The sequence below is a fragment of the Vombatus ursinus genome, unplaced genomic scaffold, assembly GCF_900497805.2.
Source record: "Vombatus ursinus unplaced genomic scaffold, bare-nosed wombat genome assembly UNPS02014821.1, whole genome shotgun sequence".
NCBI lineage: Eukaryota > Metazoa > Chordata > Mammalia > Diprotodontia > Vombatidae > Vombatus > Vombatus ursinus.
The window spans coordinates 10,812,146-10,834,751 of NW_020954599.1; the positions used below are offsets into that span (position 1 = coordinate 10,812,146).

At 37.9% G+C, this 22,606-nt stretch overlaps 1 protein-coding gene and 1 long non-coding RNA gene across 2 annotated transcripts in view; one reads left to right on the forward strand and one right to left on the reverse strand.

The window, feature by feature from the left end:
• LOC114024431 overlaps nt 1–22,532 on the reverse strand; it is a 33,006-nt gene extending 10,474 nt beyond the window's left edge. The window contains exons 1-2 of the long non-coding RNA XR_003566901.1: nt 22,456–22,532; nt 22,030–22,150 (exon numbers count right to left, since the gene is read on the reverse strand). This is a non-coding gene — a long non-coding RNA (uncharacterized LOC114024431). The remainder of the gene's footprint in view (nt 1–22,029; nt 22,151–22,455) is intronic.
• TET2 (tet methylcytosine dioxygenase 2) overlaps nt 22,090–22,606 on the forward strand; it is a 155,640-nt gene continuing 155,123 nt past the window's right edge. The window contains exon 1 of the mRNA XM_027837437.1: nt 22,090–22,172. The gene's annotated coding sequence lies outside the window, so the exon portion shown is untranslated. The remainder of the gene's footprint in view (nt 22,173–22,606) is intronic.

Below are 22,606 nucleotides of genomic sequence, written 5' to 3' on the forward strand. Positions count from 1 at the left end.
AAAGTAGCTACAGTAGAGCACTTAGAGTTTGGTCAGACATCGAAGACTCTAAGGTCATCAACTGCATCCTGGGACATCACCATTCATCCTGACTTTTGTCTTGTCACACTTTAATCCAATTCACATACAAGTCATCACCCCATCATGTCATTGGTCCTCTTCGAAAAATGAAGGATGAATAGCAATTTTCAGAATATCAATATTATTGTACAAATTGTTCTGGTTTGCTCACTTCATTCTGTATCAATTTCTACAAGTCTTCTCAGGTTTTGCTACAGCCATCCCCTTCATTGCTTATTACAGCACAATTGTATTCCTTCACATTCATAAAACATAACTTGTTCAGCCATCCCTAACTGATGGATATCCCCTCAGTTTCCATTTCTTTGCTGCCACAAAAAGGGCTGAGATAATTATTTTTGTACATATGAGTCCTTTTCCTCTTTTTTTTATTTTTTTGGAGTATAGACCCGGTAGTGGTATCTCTGAATCAAAGAATATTCATAGTTTAATACCTCTGGGGGCAGAGTTCTGATTTTCTTTTCAGAATAGCTGAGCTAGTTCACAGATCCACCAACAGTACATTAAGTATTTATTTTTCCACAGCCCCTCCAACATTTGTCCTTTTCCTTTTTTGTTAGTTTTGCCAATCTGGTATGTGTGAGGTGGAATCTCAGAGTTGTTTTAGTTTTCATTTAGAAAATTGTTTATTATTTAGAGTATTTTTTCATGTAGTCATTGACAGAAAACTACCTAGCCATATCTTTTGACCATTTATCAGTTGAAGAGAAAAATTTTTTTTATTAATCTGTCCCTCCTATTTACTTTATTTATCTCCCACATTGAGTACATTTAGATAGATAGATAGATAGATAGATAGATAGATAGATAGATAGATAGATAGATAGATAGATAGATAGATAGACAGACAGACAGACAGATAGAGCCATCAATATAGAGCTACATAGTTCAGGGAATCAAAGTCATACATTGACCATGTCCCAAAATGTACATCTTTTTTTGCATTTCAAGTTCAACATCAGGAAATCAGTGGCATGTTTCATCCTTATTCTTTGGTCTGTCACTGTGTTGATTAGAGTTCTAAAGTCTTTCAAAGTTGTTTTTCTCTATAATATTGCCATAATTGCATACATTATTATCTCTGCTCACTTCATTCTGCATCAGTTAATAAAGCTCTACCAATTTTCCTCCGAAACAGTCTGTGTCATTATTTCTTATGGCATGATAATATTCCATTACATTCATATACTACAATTTGTTTATCCATTCCCCAATAGAAAGATAGAGTCTATAAATATTTTGTCCATATGTATCCTTTTCTTCTTTCTTTGAGGTCTTTAGGGTATAGACCTAGTAATAGTATAGCTGGGTTAAAGGGTATGAACAGTTTGGTAACTTTCTAGGCACTTATGAAAAACTATGGTTTTTAAAGAATATGATTTTTGCTTTGTTTTATAAAAACAAGTTCTCAGACCCAAATTTAAGTACTCCTGTACTAGATGACTGTAAGGTCTATAACTGTATATCTAAGATTTCATGTGAAAGTTAGACACAGATTGAATTGGTTTGCACAAATTACATGTCACCCATTCTTATTTTTTATTCTTCACTTCCACCTTGTCTTAAAGACTTCAACCCTTTAGGGAGTTTGGATTCTTTACCTCTTGTGCTAAGCTAGTGTTTAGGTTGCTCTGCCTTTCCATCTAACTCAAAACTAGAGTATTGATCTCTGTACACTCTACTAATGGATATTGAAACTTTACTTAGTTGACCTCTAAGATGGTTGCCACTATCATACCGCCTTTATGATTTGTGGGAAGATGATCATGGCTATCAGTCCTTGCCCCACTATATCCTCTCTCTCCATCACCCACTCTCAAGATTAGGCCAATACATTAATCAAAGGATTTTAAGGAAGTAAACTGAAAAAAAAACTTTTAAAGATTCTTCATCAGGAAAAGATTAACGATGCATGATTTAGGAACAATTCTGTCCGTTAGGAGATTCAAGCCCTAATACCCACTTCCTTTGCCCTTCAGAATGGAGTTGGTGTTGTGTCCCACGGAAACAAGAATCATGATGGTTTACTTGCTCGTGTAATATTAGAGTGCTCACAAAAAATGCAAGCAGAAAGACTACCATGAAGATAATTGCAGCACGTATGCCAACATCTGTTGCAGAGGATAAGGAAGTAGAGGAAATTATATGAAGAATCTGATAAGATTCTCTAAATTAAATCAACATATTTCAATGATCAGTGATATAGGGCATAGGAAAAATGGTGAAAAATACAGTATGTTGGAAAATTTGGCTCAAGATAAAGAAATGAGAAATGCCAAAGACTAATATACTACGCAAAACTTTCATGCAATCATGTATTTTCTTTAATAACAGTCATAGCAAACAATGAATAATATCACAAAAATGAAATTTTATCTTATAAGGGAGAAAACTAGTTATGAATATGAGAATCATTTCTGAATTGACTATTTATAACTACACCATAAATTTGTTAGGGCAAAGAGCAAAACCAATACCAAAATAGGAGAAAAGAAAAACTTAGGAATTTTGACATGCTATTTCAAAGCTATGCCCCAACCTTTAAAAACAAGCTTTTAATGAAAAGACAGGTGGAAAGAGAGAGGCAGAGGCAGAGAAAAATTGGATAAAGAGATATCAAAACAAACTATGATGATGTGCTAAAGAAGCTTTTAATTTATTATTTATTTATTTTTAACTTTTTTTTTTTAGAGTTCCAAATTCTCTCCCTCATTCCTACCCTTCCCCTATGCACTGAGAAGGCAAGCAAAATGCTATCAATTATACATGTGAAATCCTGTAGATATAATTCATATTAACTTTACTACAAAAAAAGGGAAAAAGTAAGAAAATTATGCTTCAATCTGCAGAGTTCATCAGTTCTCTCTCTGGAGGTGGATAGCATTTTTTATTACAAGTCCTTTGAAATTGCTTTGGATCACTGTATTGATCAGAGTAGTTAAGAGTAGACCAGAGTAGTTAAGTAGATCAGAGTAGTTAATTCTCTCACAGTTGATCATCATTACAATGTTGCTCTTACTGTATACAATGATCTGGTTCTTCTCATTTTACATCAGTTCATACAGGTCTCTTCATGTTTTTCTGAAACCATCCCCTTCATCATTTCTTATAGCACAATAGTACTCCATAACAATCATATGCCACAATTTGTTCAGCCATTCCCCAACTGATGGACATCCCCTCACTTTCCAAGTCTATCTATGAACTATCAATGAGGTAGTTCAAGTTTTCTTCTATTTTTTCATTGTTTTTACTTTTTTTGTTGTTGTTTCTTGAAGTCTCATGGAATCATTAGCTCCACTTACCAAATTCTAATTTTTAAAGAATTATTTTCTTCACTGAAATTTTGTGCCCTTTTTTTATTTGGCTAATTCTACTTTTTAAGGAGTTCTTTTCTTCAGTGAATTTTTGAGCCTCTTTTACTATTAGGTCAATTCTGTTTCTAAGGTGTATTTTCTTCAATATTTTTATGCTTCTTTTACCAAGCTATTAATTCTTTTCTTACATTAACCTTATTGCTTCTACCCAACTTTCTGCTTTCCTTCTAATCTTAGTTGCATTGGTTTTGTTTGTGCAAAAACTTTTTAAATTTACTATAATCAAAATTATCTGTTTTATATTTTGTAATACTCTCTGTCTCTTATTTGATCATACATTCTTCCCTTCTCCATAGATCTGACAGGTATACTATTCCTTGCTCTCCTAATTTGCTTATGCAAGATGTGCAAATTTAGAGAATTCACCCTAAATATTCATATGGACTATTTGTGCCCAACCTGTGGTAGAGCATTCTGAGCTTGTATTGGTCTGATCAGCCACAGTTGGATCAGCACTGTAATTTGACTCTAACATACTAATGTCATTTTGGTCCTCTTTGAGAATGAAGGACAATCATAATTTGCTAATGGTATCACCCTTTATGTCAAAATCATATACCCATTTTGACATTAGCATGGCATATGATGTAAGATGTTGGTCTATACCTAGTTTCTGCCATATTATTTTCCAGTTTTCCCAGCAGTTTTCATCAAATAGTGAGTTCATATCCCAAAAGCTGAAGTCTTTGGGTTTATCAAACACTAGGTTATTGTGGCCATTTACTACTGTGTCTTGTGTACCTAGTCTATTCCACTGATCCACCACTCTCAGGTAGTTTTGATGATTACCACTTTATATGACAGTTTGAGATCGGGTATGGTTAGGTTACCTTCCTTTGCATTTTTTTCCCATTAATTCCCTTTATATTCTTAACTTTTTGTTCTTCCAGGAGAATTTTATTATTTTTCTAGCAGTATAAAATAATTTCTTGGTAGTTTAATTGGTATGGCATGGAATAAGTAAATTAGTTTAGGCAGAATTTTCATTTTTATTTTACTGGCTAAGTCTACCCATGAGCAATTGATATTTTTCCAATTGTTTAGAGCTGACTTTGTTTAAAAAGTGTTTTGTAACTGTGTTCATATCATTCCTGAGTTTGTTTTGGCAGATAGATGCTTAAGTATTTTATATTGCCTACAATTATTTTAAATGGAACTCCTCTTTCTATCTCTTGCTGTTGGGCTATGTTAGTAATATATAGAAATGTTGATGGTTTATGTAGATTTATTTTATATCCTATGATCTTGCTAAAGTTGTTAATTATTTCAAGTTATTTAGTTGATTCTCCAGGATTCTCTAAGTATACCATCATATTATCTACAAAGAGGGATAGTTTTGTTTCCTCATTGCCTATTCTAATTCTTTCCATTTCTTTTTCTTCTCTTATTGCTATAGCTAATATTTCTAATATAATATTGAATAACAGTGGTGATAATGGGCATCCTTCCTTCACCCCTGATCTTATTGGGAAGGCTTCTAGTTTATCCTCATTACAGATAATGTTTGCTGATTGTTTTAGGTAAATACTATTTATCATTTTAAGGAAAGCTTCCTTTATTCCTCTTTGCTTTAGTGTTTTTAATATGAAAGAGTGCTGTATTTTGTCAAAAGCTTTTTCAGCCTCTGTTGAGGTAATCATATGATTTCTGCTGCTTTTGTTATTGATATGATCAATTGTGCTGACATTTTTCATAATATTGAATCAGCCTTACATTCCTGGTATAAATCCCACCTGGTCATAGTGTATAATCTTTGTGATATGTTTCTATAATATCCTTGCTAGTGTTTTATTTAAAGTTTTTGTATCAATATTCATTAGGGAAATTGGTCTATGGTTTTCTTTTTCTATTTCAGCTTTTCCTGGTTTAGGCATCAGTGCCATATATGTGTTGTAAAAGGAATTTGATAGAATTCCTTCTTTGTTTATTTTTCCAAATAGTTTGTACAGTATTGGAATTAATTGTTCCTTAAATGTTTGGCAGAATTCACTTGTGAGCATATCTGGCCCTGGGGATTTTTTCTTAGAGAGGTCATTGATGTCTTGTTCAACTTCTTTTTCTAAGATAGGTTTATTCAGGTAATCTATTTCCTCTTCTGTTAATCTGGGCAATTTATATTTTCATAAATATTCATCTATTTCACTCAGATTGTCAGATTTATTGGTATATAATTGGGCAATATATCTCCTAATGTTTGCTTTAATTTCTTCTTCCTTGATAGTGAATTCACCCTTTTCATTTTTGATACTGGATATTTGGTTTTCTTCTTTCTTTTTTTTTAGTCAAATTAACCAAAGATTTATCTATCTTATCAGTTTTTTTCAATAATATCAGCTCCTAATTTGCATATTAGTTCAATAGTTTTCTTACTTTCAGTTTTATTAACTTCACTTTTGGTTTTCAGGATTTCCATATTGGTGATCACTTGGGGATTTTTAATTTGTTCTTTTTCTAATTTTTTTTTAAGTTGCATGCCCACTTAGTTAATATGCTTTTTCTGTATTTTTTTTTTTTGGCTAGACAATGGGGTTAAGTGACTTACCCAGGGTCACACAGCTAGTAAGTGTCAAGTGTCTGAGGCCAGATTTGAACTCAGGTTCTCCTGACTCCAGAGCTGGTGCTCTATCCACTGCACCACCTAGCTGTCCCTCTTTCTCTATTTTATTATGTAAGAATTTATAGAAATAAAATTTCCCCTAAGTACTGCTTTGGATGCATCCCATAAATTTTGGTATGTTGCCTCATTGTTGCCATTCTCTTTAATGAAATTATTGTTTATATGATTTGTTCTTTGATCCACTTGTTCTTTAGGATTGGATTATTTAGTTTCCAATTAATTTTTAATCTATCTTTCCACTGCCTTTTGTCGAATGTAATTGCTATTATATTATGATCTGAAAAGGATGCATTTAATATTTCTGCCTTTCTACATTTGATCTTGAGGTTTTATGCCCTAATACATGGTAAATTTTTGTGTAGGTGCCATGTACTGCTGAGGAAAAGGTATTCTTTTCTCTTCCCATTCAATTTTCTACAGAGATCTGTTGTATTTAATTTTCTAAAGTTCCATTCACCTCCTTAACTTCTTTCTTGTTTATTTTGTGGTTGGATTTATCTAGTTCTGAAAGGAGAAAGTTGAGGTCCCCCATTAGTATAGTTTTGCTATCTATTTCTTCCTCTTACTCACTTAACTTCTCCTTTAAGAATTTGGATGCTATACCACTTGGTACATATGTGTTAGTATTGACATTACTTTATTGTCTGTGGTACCTTTAACCAAAATGTTGTTTGGTTATTGTCCTTCATTTTTGAAGAGAACCAAAATGACATCACTATACTAGAGCCAAGTTTTAGTGTGTCCGACTATGGCTGCTCAAACCAATACAAGCTCTGAATATTATACCACAGGTCAGGCACAACAAGTCCATGTGAACATTTGAGGTGGATTCTCTAAGTTTCTGCATCTTGTATTTCTCTTGAGCTATTTCAATTCGGTTTTGCCCACAGAGCACAGCACCTTTTCTGATCTGGGCACAACATGCTGAGCAGTCCTGTGCCAATGTCTCCCATGTCATACAATCAATTCCAAAGTTCTTTTTTTTTGCTAGGCAATGGGTTTAAGTGACTTGCCCAATGTCACACAGCTAGCAAATATCAAGTATCTGAGGCCAGATTTGAACTCAGGTCCTCCTGACTCTAGGGCCAGTGCTCTATCCACTGCACCACCTAGCTGCCCCAATTCCAAAGTTCTTAACAGAGACCTTGAGAGTGTCCTTATGTTGCTTCTTCTGACCACCATGTGAGTGCTTGCCCTCTGTGAGTTCTCCATAAAATGGTCTTTTTGGCAAGCATATATTTTGCATTTGAACAATGTGGCCAGCCCATCAGAGTTGCACTCTCTGAGGCAGAGTGAATATTTGTCAGTTTAGTTCAAGAAAGGACCTCAGTGTCTGGTATGTTATCCTGCCAGATGATCTTCAGAATCTTCCTAAGACAATTCATATGGAAGCGATTCGATTTCCTGTCATGGCACTGGTATACTGTCCAGGATTCACAGGCATACAACAATGAGGTCAGCACAATGAGCTCAGTAGACCTTCAGTTTTGTAATCAGTCTAATACCTCTTCTCTCCCATACTTTCCTTCAGAGCCTCCCAAACACTGAGCTAGCTCTGGCAATGCATGCTTCAACCTTATTATCAATGTGTACATCCCTGGAAAATATACTGCCAAGGTAAATTAATTTATCCACAGCATTCAAAACTCCTCCATTTGCTGTGACTGATGGTTCCACATATGGAAGGTGTGGTGCTGGCTGATGGAGCACCTGTGTTTTTGTTTTTGTTTTTTGGTTTTTTTTTTTTGGTTTTTTTTTTTTTGCTGTTAATTGTTAGGCCAAAATAAGCACAAGTAGCAGAGAAATCAATCCATACTTTGTTGCATCTCAGTTTCAGAGGCTGCATTGAGTGCACAATCATCTGCAAACAAAAAAATCATGCACCAACACTCCTTCCACTTTGGTCTTGGCTTGTAGCCTTTTCAAGTTGAAGAATTTACCACCAGTGTGGTAGCTGACCTTGATGCCATGTTCATCCTTATTGAAAGCATTTGACAACATGGCTGAAAATATCATGCTAAAAAGCATGGAAGCAAGCACACAGCCTAGTTTCACTCCATTGGTGACTGGGACAGTATGAGAGCATTGCTCATTATCCAGAGTCTGGGCAAGAATGCCATCATGAAATTGATGTACAATGCTGATGAACTTCTCTGGGCAACCAAATTTTGAAATAATTTTCCACAAGCCCTCATGACTGATAGTATCAAAGGCCTTGGTCAGATCTACAAATGTTGTGTACAGACCTCTGTTCTGCTCCTGGCATTTCTCCTGGAGTTTTTGGGTAGCAAACACCATATCAACCATTCTTTGACCCTCTTTCTGAAGCCACACTGACTCTCAGCTAGATGACCATCTTCCAGGTGAAGGATTAGTTTATTAAGGAGGACTCTGGCAAGAATCTTGCCAGTAATGACTAAGAGAGATCCCCCTGTGATTGTCATAGGACAATCTATTTCCTTTACTTTTATAGAGATGGACAATGGAGGCATCCTTGAACTCCTGGGGAAATAACCTCCTCTTGCCATATAACCTGGAAAATTTTAGTCAGTTTTTGTATGAGCAATGGACTACCTTGTAGATCTCAGTTGTAATAGAATCAGCACCAGGTGTTTTGCCATATGAAAGGAGCCTAATGACATTCCTCTTCTTCAGTTGGAACTTCATCTAAGGAGGGGTTGACTTCAACCTGAGGGAAATGTTCAATGGCTTCAGCATTGATTGATGATGGTCTATTGAGAACATTATGGAAGTATTCAGCCCATCTCTCTAGGATCATGTACGTATCACTAATCAATGTGGCTCCATCAAAACTAAATAGTTGAGATGCACCATAGGTCTTTGGCCCATAAATAGGCTGCAAGGCACCATAAAAGTACTTTGAATAGTTACTATCAGCATAAAACTGAAGTTCATCTGCCTTCTTACTGAGCCAAGAATCCTGCATCTCTCTAAGCTTTGTTTGTACTTTACTTTTGATGGAATTAAATGCTGCCTTCTTAGAGATGGATGAACTATCCTGCTGGTAAACCCTGTGGAGTTCTCATTTTTCATTTAGCATTTTTCTTTTCATTTCATTCATTTTTATTTCATTTAGAAATTCATTCTGAATTTCATCATCATTTTCATTAAACCAGTCTTGATGTTTTGAGTGTTCTGACCCAGATGAGCAAATGCAGTGTTATACATCAAATCTCTGAAAGCTGCCCACTCCTTTTCTGCTCCACTGTTGCTAACTGTGTGTTGACCCAACTGTCCCTCCAACTTAGCAACAAACTATTCCTGCTCAGAGCAGAGCTCTAATCTGTTCACATTAATTCTTCTGGAAGTCATTTTGTCTTGGGGTTACTGCTTTTGTTAAATGCAAATATTTACCTTTGAAAGGGTAAGTCTATGATCAGTCCAGCACTCTGCACTACACATTGCCTTCATCACTGTCTCATCTTGTCTGTCTCTTCTTCTTATGATCACATAGTCTATTAAAAGCCAATGTTTGCTGTGAGGGTGCATCCACAAAATGCTATTGCATTTAGGTAAATGGAAGACAGTGTTGGTGATGAGAAGGTCATGAGATGCACGAGTCTTCAGTAGTAAGTGACCATTGCTGTTGCTGCTTCCAACTCCATTCTTCCCTAGATCTCCCTGCCAAGTCTGGCAGTCTGAGCCTACTCTAGCATTAAAGTCATGCAGAATTATAAGCTTGTCTTCTTTTGGCACATTGATGATAAGGGTCTCCAGATCTTCATAAAATTTTTCTTTAACCTCATCACGGTTCTTCATGGTGAATCATAAGCACTCATGATGGTGGCATGGTGTTTTCCTGAAAGTGGCAATTGCATTGTCATGAGCCTGTCATTCACTCCTTTTGGTAGGTATACAAGCTTGTTGACTAGATTAGTTTTGATTGCAAAACCTACACTAGCTTCACAGTGCTCCCCTTCACTGTGGCCACTCCCGAAAAACATGTAACCAGCTCCATCTTCAGTAATCTGGCCTTCATTTGCCAGCCTTGTTTCATTCAGGGCTGCTATTTGGATACAATACCTGCTGAATTCTCTTGCAAAGAGAACTGTTTATCTTTCGGGTCTGCTGGATTTCATGTTGTCCATAAGTGCATGCACATTCCATGTACCATTGGTGAGTGGAATCATCTTTGCAGAAATTTTTGTACATTTGTTTTGGTGTTTTGACTGCAGGGTGGTAAACAAGCCAGGATTGGGTAAATCAGATAATTTTGGGGCACCTTTTTTAGCCCCTTTCTGACCCCAGGAGGTGAGCAGTGCAATCCTTAAAAGGATGCTCAGACACCCAGGGGGTTGCCAAATCCCACTGCTGCTTCCAATGAGAAATGACCCTATGGTCTGGGCCGCCTGTGTGCAGGATTGTGACTACAGCTCTCAGTGTATCTGCACCTGCTGCTTTGTCACTTGCCTGTTACCAGAGGACTTTGAGATACGTAAAGTGGTAAAATGGTATGGGTGATGTTCTTTGATTCATGTGTAAATTGGATTTAAGTGAGGCAGAGTTACACAAAGTCATTGGCCTCACTATATCTTCCAGAGTCATCACAGTCCAGTGGCAGGACAGAATCAAGAAAACTGGTGATAGCTCAAGATACAGTGGATGACCTTGGCATCTTCAGTACCAAGCTCTAAGCACTCCATAGTGCCTGCTTCAGCTACCTTCATGGCCACTGGAATAAATTGTTCTCATCTGCCCATTCCACCAGGGGAAGTCTTCTTGGGGTAGACACCCCCCCCAACTCACCAATGGGTTTGGGACCCCTTGGTTACCCTCCACCTTGTTTAGCCATCTGCCAAAATGGTTTACCTGGGCATGGCCACTGTGCATGCTATAGCTTCTTGGAGTTGCATGTGAGAGTTAGGTGGAACAGGTGCACACCAAGGGTGGAAAGCAGCCCTGAAAAGGGCTCGGCAGCCTTCACACCAGAGGTACTAGTCTTCCCTGCCGAGATATAGTTTCCTTTTTTATCTCTTTTAATTAGTTATTTTTGCTTTTGCTTTTTTTGAGATTATTTTTACCTCTGCTTTTTTTTTTACATTAATTACAGCATAATAGATTCTGCTCCAGCCCCTTACTTTTACTCTGTGTGTGTCTCTGCTTCAAGTGTGTTTCCTGTAAATAATACATTGTAGTAATCTGGTTTTTGATCCACTCTCTTAAACACTTCTATTTTATAAAAGAGTTCATCATATTCACATTGACAGTTATGATTACTGTGTATTTGCCTCCATCTTGTTTTTTCTCTAGTTTGTTCTTCTCTCTCTCCTTTCACCCTTTCCCTCCTCACCAGTGTTTTGCTTCTGACCACCACCTTCCCCAATCTGCCGTCCTTTCTGTCAGTCCCCCACTTTTACTTAATCCCCTCCCTCCTACTTTCCTGTAGTGTAAGATAGATTTCTATACCCAACTGATTATGTATGTTATTTACTCTTTGAATCAATTCGGTGAGAGTAAGTTTCAAGCAGTGCCCACCTCCTTTCTTCCCCTCCATTATAATAGGGTCTTTTGTGCCTCTTCACATGAGATACTTTACCTTATTCTGCCTCTTTCTTCCTTCTGATCTCAGTGTAATCCTCTGTCTCACTCCTTAATTAATTTATCATCACCTCAAATTCATTTTATGCTCACACCTTCTGTCCATGTATGTTCCTTTTAACTGCACTATTAGTGATACAATTTTAAGAATTACAAGTATCATCTTCCCATGCAGGGATGTAAACAGTTTAGTTTTATTGAATCCCTTATGTCTTCTTTTTCCTTTTACCTTCTTACTCTTGAAGCTTGATATTGAAAATCAGGTTTTTGGTTTTGTTTTGTTTTTTTGTTTATTTTTGTTTTTTGTTGATGTTGTTGTTCAGCCTTGGTCTTTTCCTCAGGAAAATCTGCTACCATATTTCTCTAACTTGGTGTTTGGGTGCCATGTTTTTCCATTGGAAAATAAGAGAAAGATTTGATTGTTTAAGCAGTTTCTAGTTTTTTTGTTCTTCTCATTGATGTGACTGTATTAGGTCAGTTAAACTTCTATAGGACATAGTGAGGCAGAGTCAAGATGGCAGAATAGAGTCAGCAACCCAGTGGAATTCTTCCAATACTTCCCTCCAAACAACTTTAGAACAATGCCTCAAATAAAATTTTGGAGTGGCCGAACCAACAAATAGTCAGGGTGAGACATTTTTACAGCCTAAGTCAACTTAGGAGTTCTACAGGAGAGGTCTCTGACACCAGGATGGCAGCAGCCTAGAGCACGCACAGCACTAACACCAGGGGTAGGGCATGGAGATCCATGACAGCAGTAGTAGCAGTTACAGGAGCTCTTGGTTCAGAGATGATAAGGAAGTCAGAAACATGAAAAAAAAATTCAACAGCTTGATAGAAGCACAAAAAATGGGAAGATTGGTACAAAAATTCACTGAAGAAAACAACTCCCTAAAAAAGTGGAATTGGCTAAATGGAAAATCTTGGATAGTATGACTACTGGAAGAAAAAAAAGCAAATGTGATAACAAATAACTGTCAACTTTTATACCTATTTCTTCATCTCTACAAAGTGTTCTGTTTTCTTTACTGCACAGGAAATTTTTAAAATATATTACAAACAATGATCTCCTACAAAAGTAATTCTATCTCTTATATATGGGCTTTCACACAGTTACCACCCTGGTGTAAGCCCTCATCACCCCATGGTTGCACTATTGTTGGCTGGTTGCTTTCTTTGTCTCAAGTCTCTTGCAACTCCAGTCTATACTCAGTTCTGCTGCCAAAGCAATCTTTCTAAAGCACAAATCTAAGGCACTCCTCTACATAATAAATTCTAGTTGTTGTTCTTTACCTCCAGCATCTAATATTAAATCCTTTGACTTTAGAAGCACTTCAAGACCTAGTGCTTCTAATTTGTCCAGTCTTCCTACACTTTTTTCTACCTTCTCCATACTATATTAGGCAGCAATGCTGACCTTCTTGCTATTATGAACACATGGACACCATCTCCAAAATCCATGCCTTTTCACTGGCCCAGGAGACTGGTGGACCCTCTTTATTGAATTAATAACTAAAATGCTCAAATGTGCAGTCTGTAGGAATAAGAGAAGGTGAGTATGAATGGAGTACAAAGGAAAAATTCATGAATAAATAAATACCAAGAGGTTTCTGAGGACTAGGATTGTCAATTAGAACTACAATCTTTCCTAAAGGATTCTCTAGAGTTCTGTTTCCCTTGGTATTCTGCTTAGTGATTTTTTGTACTCCACACTGCCCATGCCCATATCCAATCAATCACCAAGTCTAAACAATTCTACCTCAACAACATCTCTTCTACCTTTCTCCTTCTTTATACTTACACAGGTGCCATCCTAACTCAAGCCCTCATCTTGTCATCTGAATTGAGTGAAACAAGCAATTAGGTGGTACAGGGGATAGAGAGTTGGTCCTGGCATCAGGAAAATCTAAGTTCAAATCCTGCCTCAGACACTGTGTAACCTTGAGCAAATCATATAATCTCAGTTTCCTTATCTGTAAAATGGGAATAATAATAATTCTTAGCTCCTGGGGTTGTTGTGGAGATAAAATGAGAATATCTCTAAAGTGCTTTGTAAACCTGAAAATGCAATGTTAATGTTATGGATAGAGTTATGGGCGTGGAGGCAGGAAGTAGACTCATCTTCCTGAGTTCAAATCTGGCCTTAGACACCTATTAGCTGTTTCACTCTGGGCAGGTCACTTAACCCTGTTGGCCTCAGGTCCTCATCTATAAAATGAACTGGAGAAGAAATGGCAAACCACTCCAGTATCTTCACCAAACCCCAAATAGGGTCTTGAAGAGTCAGACATGACTGAAATGTCCAAAAAACAACAATTATTATCAACTAGCTTCCTAAATGATCTTTTTTGCTTTCAGCCCCTTCCCTTTTCAATTCATACTCCACAAAGCTGCCCTGCCCCTCAAAAAAATTCTTCCTAAAGCACAGGACTGACCACATCACTCTCCTATTTCCAAATCTTCAGTGGCCTCCAGGATAAAACAATGATTTTAATAAACTCATCAATTTGACAATTAAATCCTTTCCTAGTCAGACTCCAGTGTCCCTTTCCATACTTATTTCACATTTCCTTTTCCAGAAATTTCCTCAGATGAGGAAACTGAGGTGAACTGGGTTAAGTGACTTACCACAGAGCTAGTAATTGTCTGAAGCTGAATTTGAACTCAGGTCTTCTTGACTCCAGACCCAGTGCTCTATCCACTATGCCATATAGCTGCCCTACCTTTTGGAACCCTTTATTTCCTTCCAAACTCAACTCAGGTACCATCTCTCATAAGATGCCTTTCATGATATCCCCCAACCCCAGTTTTTAATGCTTTCTCCCTCTTCAAATTATCTTGTACTTATTTCTCAGCATAAATATTTCTCTATTTAATTTCTTTTTAGTTTTCAACAATCACTTCCATAAGCTTTTGAGTTTTAAATTTTTCCCCCCTTCCCTCCCTGCCTCCCTCCCTAAGACAGCAGTGCAATCTGATATAGACTCTACATATACATTCCTATTAAACATATTTTCACATCAGTCATGTTGTAAAGAAGAATTAGAAGCAATAGGAGGAACCAGCAGAAAGAGGAAACAAAACAAAACAGACCAAAAAAAAGAGCATGTAGTACGCTTCAATTTGCATTCAAACTCCATAGTTCTTTCTGTGGATGTGGATAGCATTTTTCATTATGAGACTTTTGGAGATGGCTTAGATTCTTGCATTGCTGAGAAGGGCTTAGTCTATCAACATTCGTCATCATACAACATGGCTGTTACTGTGTACAACATTCTCCTGGTTCTGCTCACTTCACTCAGCATCAGTCCATACAAGTCTTTCCAGGTTTTTCTGAAGTCTGCCTGCTCATCATCCTCCAGCACAATAATATTCCATTATATTCATACACCACAACTTGTTCAGTCATTCCCCAATTGATGGGCATCCCCTCAACTTCCAATGCTTTGGCATCACAGAAATAGCTGCTATAAATATTTTTGTATTCCTTTTCCCACTTTTATGATCTCTTTGGGATACAGTCCTAGAAGTGCTATTGCTGGGTCAAAGGGTATTGTGCATACTCTTTTATAACCCTTTGGGCATAGTTCCAAATTGCTCTCCAAAATGGTTGGATCATTTCACAACTCCACCAGCAATGCATTAACATTCCAATTTTCCCACATCTTCTCCAACATTTAGCATTTTCCTGTTTTGTCATGTTGACCAATCTGATAGGTGTGATGTGGGTACCTCTGAGTCATTTTGATTTGCATTTCTCTAATCAATAGTGATTTAGAGCATTTTTTCATATGACTATAGATAGCTTTAATTTCTTCATCTGAAAACTGCCTGTTCACATCCTTTGACCATTTATCAATTGGGGAATGATTCATATTCTTCTAATTTGACTTAGCTCTCTATATATTTTAGAAATGAGGCCCTTATCAGAGACAGTGGTTGTAAAAAAAAATATTTCCCAGTTTTCTGCTTTCCTCCTAATCTTGGTTGCAATAGCTTTGTTTGTGCAAAAATCGTTCGATTTTATGTAATCAAAATTATCCATTTTCTGCATAAATATTTCATCCTGTTCTGCCACCACCCTCAGAAGGTTGTAAGTCTCTTAAGAGGAGACTATTCTTTATTTTGCCTTTGTATCCCCAGTGGTTGCCACAATGCCTTGAACACTATAGGTTATTACTACTGAACAAATAAATGATGAATGTACTTACATAATGTGGCACTATCTTGCATTATACCTTTCACTTTCATCTTCAAGAATAATCTGATAACTATCAGCCATTCAGAAAGGATACTACCAAGTTAGCATCATCCCAAGGAACAGATTTAAACATGTGCCAAACTACTCTGCTCTCTTTCAAAGAATCACAGTTTAGAAGTTTTTCTTCTTTGGAGGATTCAAGATATTTTCTTTTTAATTTCTTAAAACATACAGAAATAAAGACAAACTCACTGGGTAAAATAGTATCAGAAGAAATAAAATAGAAATGAAATGTTGAGTTAAGACAGTATCATAACCGTCTTAAGTGGGTTGTGTGCCCCAGTTTTTTTTTCTTAAATCCCCATAATAGTAAATCTATAAAAGATTGAACTATTTAAAAAGAAAATCAGTAGCCCCATTCTAAGTATGCTTTCTCACATTGTACACACTGCTACCACCAGACAAAAGAAAGAAGCCAACAAATCCTTCAAAGCAACTGCTGATATCCTGTATGAAGGGCAAATGTCCTCTAAACATCTTTAGTATGTCATACTTCAGAAATCTCTTTTCAAAGACTGGAGAGAACAGAACGTGTGGCACAGAAATTATTATTATTATTTTGCTCTAAGTAGTGTAATTACTTAAGATCTACTTGGACCCTGACCTCCCTCCCCTTTTACTACCCTTTGGTAAAGAAGAAAACAATCCTTAGCATTTTTCTAGTTTTCTAGGTGGGGAGAAGAGAAGATTGTCTACATCTGTTACTAAAGTGTTCAAACAAACACAAGAAATTTGCATTATAAAAGCAAGATGCTTTTGTTAGGGGTGTAAATGAAAAGGGACAGATTTGGAGACTAATGTAAGTGGCTTTCCCACCAGTACTTACTGGGTCACTGATTTAGCTAGTGGGTTCCTAGGTTGATCAAGGCAGTTACCAAATCTAGAAGGAAGGATTCACTAAAGGAAACATGTTAATAATGTATTCACTAAAGGAAACGTCTGAGTATCAAGGGCTTCCCCTTTGCTACAGTAGCACTCTGCTTTTGGTAAGACTGTGAGGAACTTGATTATAGTAGGCTGTTGTTAAAACAGTGAATTATATTTTAAAATAGACTAACCACACCTAGAGAAGGAAGACTCCCAGGAGGGCACACTTTGAACGAAAAGGGTTTGGAGGTTAGAAAAAAACATGGGAAACTATGATCCAATATATAATGATTTTATACAATGTAGCCTTTTTTCTCCGCTACCCAAGGCGAGTGAGAAATAGTTTGTAAAAATGTTGAGCAAAAATTATTATTCAAAATTCCAGTTATTTTCTATTCATTCATTTCAACAAACATTTATTATTTTCCTAATGTGTACAACAAGCAGTTGACAAGTCAGCATAGAGATGACTTAGGGGCACTGCATGTTCCTTTAAATTAACACTGTCATGGTGATTTGTGAGGAAGTGGAAAGAGAAGAAAAATTTGGCAAGAAAGGGTTTGGGTCCTGTTGCAAAACCCTAACTGCAAACCAGATAAGATTATAGATGGACTAGAAACACCTGTTATTACATAAGGACGTTATTTAAAAGACAAAATGAGAAAGAGGAGACTTTAAGGATCTCCTCCCCTCTCACTCCCCGCCCCATAAAAGTAGCCAGAGGACAATGCAAATATAGTAAATATACACAAATATATGTAAAGGTAGTATCTTTCCTCTGCTTATTCCAAGTATAAAAAGGCACATAGCAAACTCATTTGTCTCTACCCAAATGAAGACAACTCTTAGAAATTATAGGATTGCTGGTATTGATAATAGCCTTTGAAAGTTGTAAATTTAAATTCCAAAGTACACTCACCCCCATATATTAGGTGGTAACAATTGTTAAGTCTTCCTCAGGTTGTCTCACTGATTCATCTTCTATTCCTTCCTTTCCAAGTATAGATGATCCGTCAAGGCTCTGTCTCTCGGCACTGTTTCTCTTTTTCTATAATTTCTACCTTGGGGTTCCTCTCTACTCCCAAGATCTCACAGAATTGCCAATCAGATGTGAAAGGGAACAACCCCCTACATGATCTGGAGCTAGAAAGCACCTCAAAAACCATCTAGTTAAATCCCTTCTTTTTGCAGGTAAGAAAACTGAGTCTCAGAGAGATTAAGCTTACTCAAGGTCACAAGGCAGCAAGCGTCAGAGATAAAAATGCTATTCATGTGTACAAAAGTCCCAAATCTATATATCCAGCCCTAATCTCTCCCCATTAATCTAGCCCTGGGCCCTAAAATACCTACTGTACATCAGCTATATGCCTGGATTGCTCACAGGCACCTTGAACCCAACATACCCCAAAACTGAGTTCATTATTTGCCCCTCCATCCAATTTCTGCATTTATATTGATTACATGGATTACATGTACATTTTGCCAGTTACCTAACTTTAAACCTATGCTATATCTTGGAGTTTTCTTCCTAATTCATCTGCTTCTACATGAAATCAATTGTCAAGTCCTATCAATTTGATTCCATAGTTTACATCTGTCCCATCTTTTCCACTCCATTGTTCCTGCCCTCATCTCCTCCTCCCCCAGGAAGATGACCTTGCAATTCATCTTCTTGTCTTCATTTCCTTCCCCCCTCCAATGTAATTTCTGCACAGCTCTCACATTCATTTTCTTAATGTACAGGTCCACCCATACCAGTGCTTACTCAAAAACCCCAAGGGGCTTCTTATTACCTATAGGGTACAAAGAACATGCAACCAGGCAAATGGGAGTCATTGAGAATGATCAAGTCAATTGAAATAGTAAGTATCATACTGCGTGCTGAGGACAAGGAGACAAAAGTCAAGAACTGCCAAGGGGATACAAATGCACAAGTAAATACAAAGACTATACGAAGTAGTATCAAGCAAGCACATATATGAAATCAACTGTGAATAAAGATAGGAGGGAGCCAGATCGTAAAAGACTTTAAATGCCAGACTGCATTTTAATCTAAAAGAAATAGGGAGCCATGGATTTGGGGGGGGCGAGTGATGTAGTCATATCTGCACTTTATCAGTTGGCATCTAGGAGGGAATAGATTGAAAAGGGGGGAGACTGGAGGGAGGAGAACCAATGTGTAGGCTCTTGCAATAAACCAAGTGATGTATATCCAATTGAGGGGAAGGCAGGAGAGTAGATAGAGGTGGGAGACAGGAAGATTGAACCCCTCCCCCCAAAAAAAGCCTTAGTAACTAAATGACTTTGGGAGTTAAGGAAGAGGCCAAGATGACTCAAAGTTTGGGAGTCTGAGTGCTTGAAAGGATGGTGGTGGCATCACCAATAGAAATGGGGATTCTGAAGGAGATATGGATTTTCAGGGGAAAATATAAGGAGTTTAGAAATCTTGAACAACTCAGCCCAATGGTTCTTTACAGCCATATTCCACCTTTCAAGCAGATACAAAGTCCTTAAAGTTGTACAGGGTCACTATTGGCCTTATTTTCTACAGAGGAAATAAATAGTTTAAGACCCTGAATAGTTTCTAGTCTTATTTAACTATAGCCCTACTTAAAACACTCTGTACTCTAGCAGAGCTGATTTCCTTTTCCTCTCTCTGGCCTCTGTATATTCTAACAGGCCATCCCTTGTTTGGAATATGATCTCTCCACATTTCTGCCAGTTGAAATCCTGTTCTTCCTTCCTGCCTTCCTCCCTTCCTTTCTTCCTGGCCTAGTTCAAATGACACCTCCTCCAGGAAGCCTCTCTTCAAAATTTGGAGAAATACGGCATTTTCATTTGCCATCATCACATCTTACCTTGCATCATATTCATTCATATCATATTTACATGTGATATATTTCCATATAAAATAAATATAATTTATATATATATATGTGCTTATATATTGTCACAACCCTGATCCCTCTCCCAATTATACTGTAATATCCTAAGAACTGAAGATACATAATTTTTCATCTTTGTATTTCTATCTCTTAGTGCAATGCATTATACATAGTTGGTGATTTAATGTTTATTGAATTGAATTGAACCAAAACACAGCATGACAAATTAGTTCCAAAGGAAAAAAGACCAAAGTCTATTATCACATTCAAAGAAACAACAATATCACAATGTTGGGTTTTTTTTGTTTACAATACCTAATGCAAAAATCTGTTCACTTCTTTCAATCAACCAACAAGAATTTACTAATTACCTACTATATGCCAGACACTGGCTCAGGATTTGGGCACCAATACAAAAAGCAAATAGTTCCTGGCCTTGAGAAGCTTACAACCTAGTAAAGAGAGAAGTATCTATTCACACATGCCTACATAGGGGGATTCATGAAGGAGGATTCTAAGATTCTAAGAAGTGAAAGTAAGGAGGGATTGCATTCCAGGCATGAGAGACAGCCAGAGCAAAGGCACAGAGGTGGTCATTTTTCAAAATGAGATAATAATAAAATGAGATGGCACTGTGTGTGTTTGTGTTTGTGTGTGTGTGTGATTTTCTGAATAATGAAATGTTACATGGGAGTAACTCTTCTATCATCTCTTTCAAAGAAAATTGGGAAAATACTTCCCTAGCTCTCCAAAGTAGGAGAAGGGGGGAGGGGGAGATGCGGTGCAAATCAGAATAATTTCTAAACTAAGTCTATCATGAAAATCTAGCAATTCAACAAAATAGATAACATAGAGAATTATTGCTAAGAGCACCAAGTAAATTATTAAAGAAACAAGTGTTTTAAAATTTGGTATAATGATCTGCATACATGCATACATACTGTCTTCTACTTTATCTTAAAATGAAACATTCAGACGTGATAATATTCATGAAAAGGTGCTTTTTTTCTAGTAAAGAAAAACTAAAGGTCAAGACAGAATGCTGACTACACAGCAAAAGAGAAGGAAAACTCACGTGTGTGGAAAAATCTAGATCTAGATTTCAAAAAGCCAGGCAGAAGTGACTGGTCATTAATTTACTTCAGGAGACAATGAGTTTCTCGATTTTAGATTCTCTATTACTTAATTATTTTGGTGGAAATTTCTGCAGAATTCGAGTTTAAGGGGGAGGAGGGTTTTCTTTTAAAAGGCAAGTGCATTTTAATAATAAAACAAGTTCACAAAATGTCCTCTGGAGGTTTTAAAGGTAGACGTGGAGCAAAAGCACCGGTGTGACGGTTGTGGGATTAAACCTTAGTTTACTAAGAGAACTCTTGCCTTCACCTTCATAGCTCACGTGGTCAGAGTAAACAGAAGGTGAGCAATAGTCAGTTTAAGGAGGAAATGGCTACTATTTCATAGTTTTGAGGACTTTAAAGCCCACATTTAAAAACTCTTTTCAGTTGAGTTGGGCGTGATGGGGAAGACTTTTGTTGAAAAGAAGTTAAAGTGAGGGGAAGCGAGAGGAGAGAGAGATAGAGAGAGGAGAGAAAGTAAGCATGTGTCCATGTAAATGAAGGAAGTGGATACCGAAAGGGGAGTGGAAGTCCTTAGTTAAAGAAAAAGTGCATTATTATTCCCTTTGACACATGCCTCCACCAATCCTCCCTCCCTTCCTCTCTCCTCCTCCTCCTGGCAGCTGGAGCGGGGCAGTACAGTATAAGAGTGAATTCTGTCTCGGCAACATCTATCACAGTGAAACTGCTGTGCAGCATAGCAGCAGCGGGAGAGTTTTACACACACACACACACACACACACACACACACACACACACACACACGCCATCCATGCCCATTATTTTTTCCTACTCCACTCCATAGCTTTAGGGCAGCCCTCTCCTGTACTTATTCGCCCTATTGTACAGCACCCAAAAATATTGCGAGTCTTTGTGTAGGAAGCCCCTCGGAGGGGAAGTGATTTACAGCGCCCAAGCCGGCCAGCAGAGACGCAGCGGGGCTGAGCGTTCCTTAGCAGCCGCGGCGGCTACAGAGGAGGAGGAGGAGAGGAGGAGAGGAGGAGAGGAGGAGGAGGAGGAGGAGGAGGAGGAGGAGGAGAAGGCAAGCGGTGATCAAGCAGAAGCTGCAGCAGCAGCAGCAGAGACAGAGGCAGACATGAGCAGCAGCAGCAGCACAGAAGGCAGCCTCAGCAGAGACAGCAGCAGCAGCATCTAGAGCGCGCTTAAAGGACCCGTTGCTTCGCATGCGAGTCACGTCGGCTCCCTCGGCGCTGCCGACCAGCAACACGGAGGCTTCATCAAGTGATGAGAACAGACGTCAAACTACCTTATGAATATTGATGCGGAGGCTAGGCTGCTTTCGTAGAGGAGCAGAAGGAAGCAAGATGGCTGCCCTTTAGGATTTGTTAGAAAGGAGCCCCGGCTGCATCTGCTGGATTTCTGCAAGGCTGAGGGGACAGAAAAAAAGAGGTCAGAGCGCTTCTCTTACTGCCGCGAAACTCTCCCTTTCCTCCTCCTCCTCCTCCTCCCCTCCGTGTCTGTCGGGCTTCTCCGGGGTGCTGGCGAGCAAAGCCTTCAGTGGCAGCCTCCAAATGTAAAGAGGGAAGAGGGAAGCTTCAGAATTTACTGAAGCCTCTTCAACATGGCTGACAAATAGAGTTTTACAAAAATTCCCCCCCAAAAAACCTGCCGTCCCGTGCCACCTCTCCCCCTCCTGCCTGCCTGTGTTGCCCCTCCTAGAAAACTAACTTACTGTCCTGTCTCCCAGGAGCAGGCTCCCCTGGCTTTTTTAGCTGCAGGAAAGTGTGAGTGTATGTGTGTATATGTATGTGTGTGTGTGTGTGTGTGTGTGTGTGTGTGTTTTCTTTCTTTTTCTTTGTTAATTTCCAAAAAAGAAAAAAAAA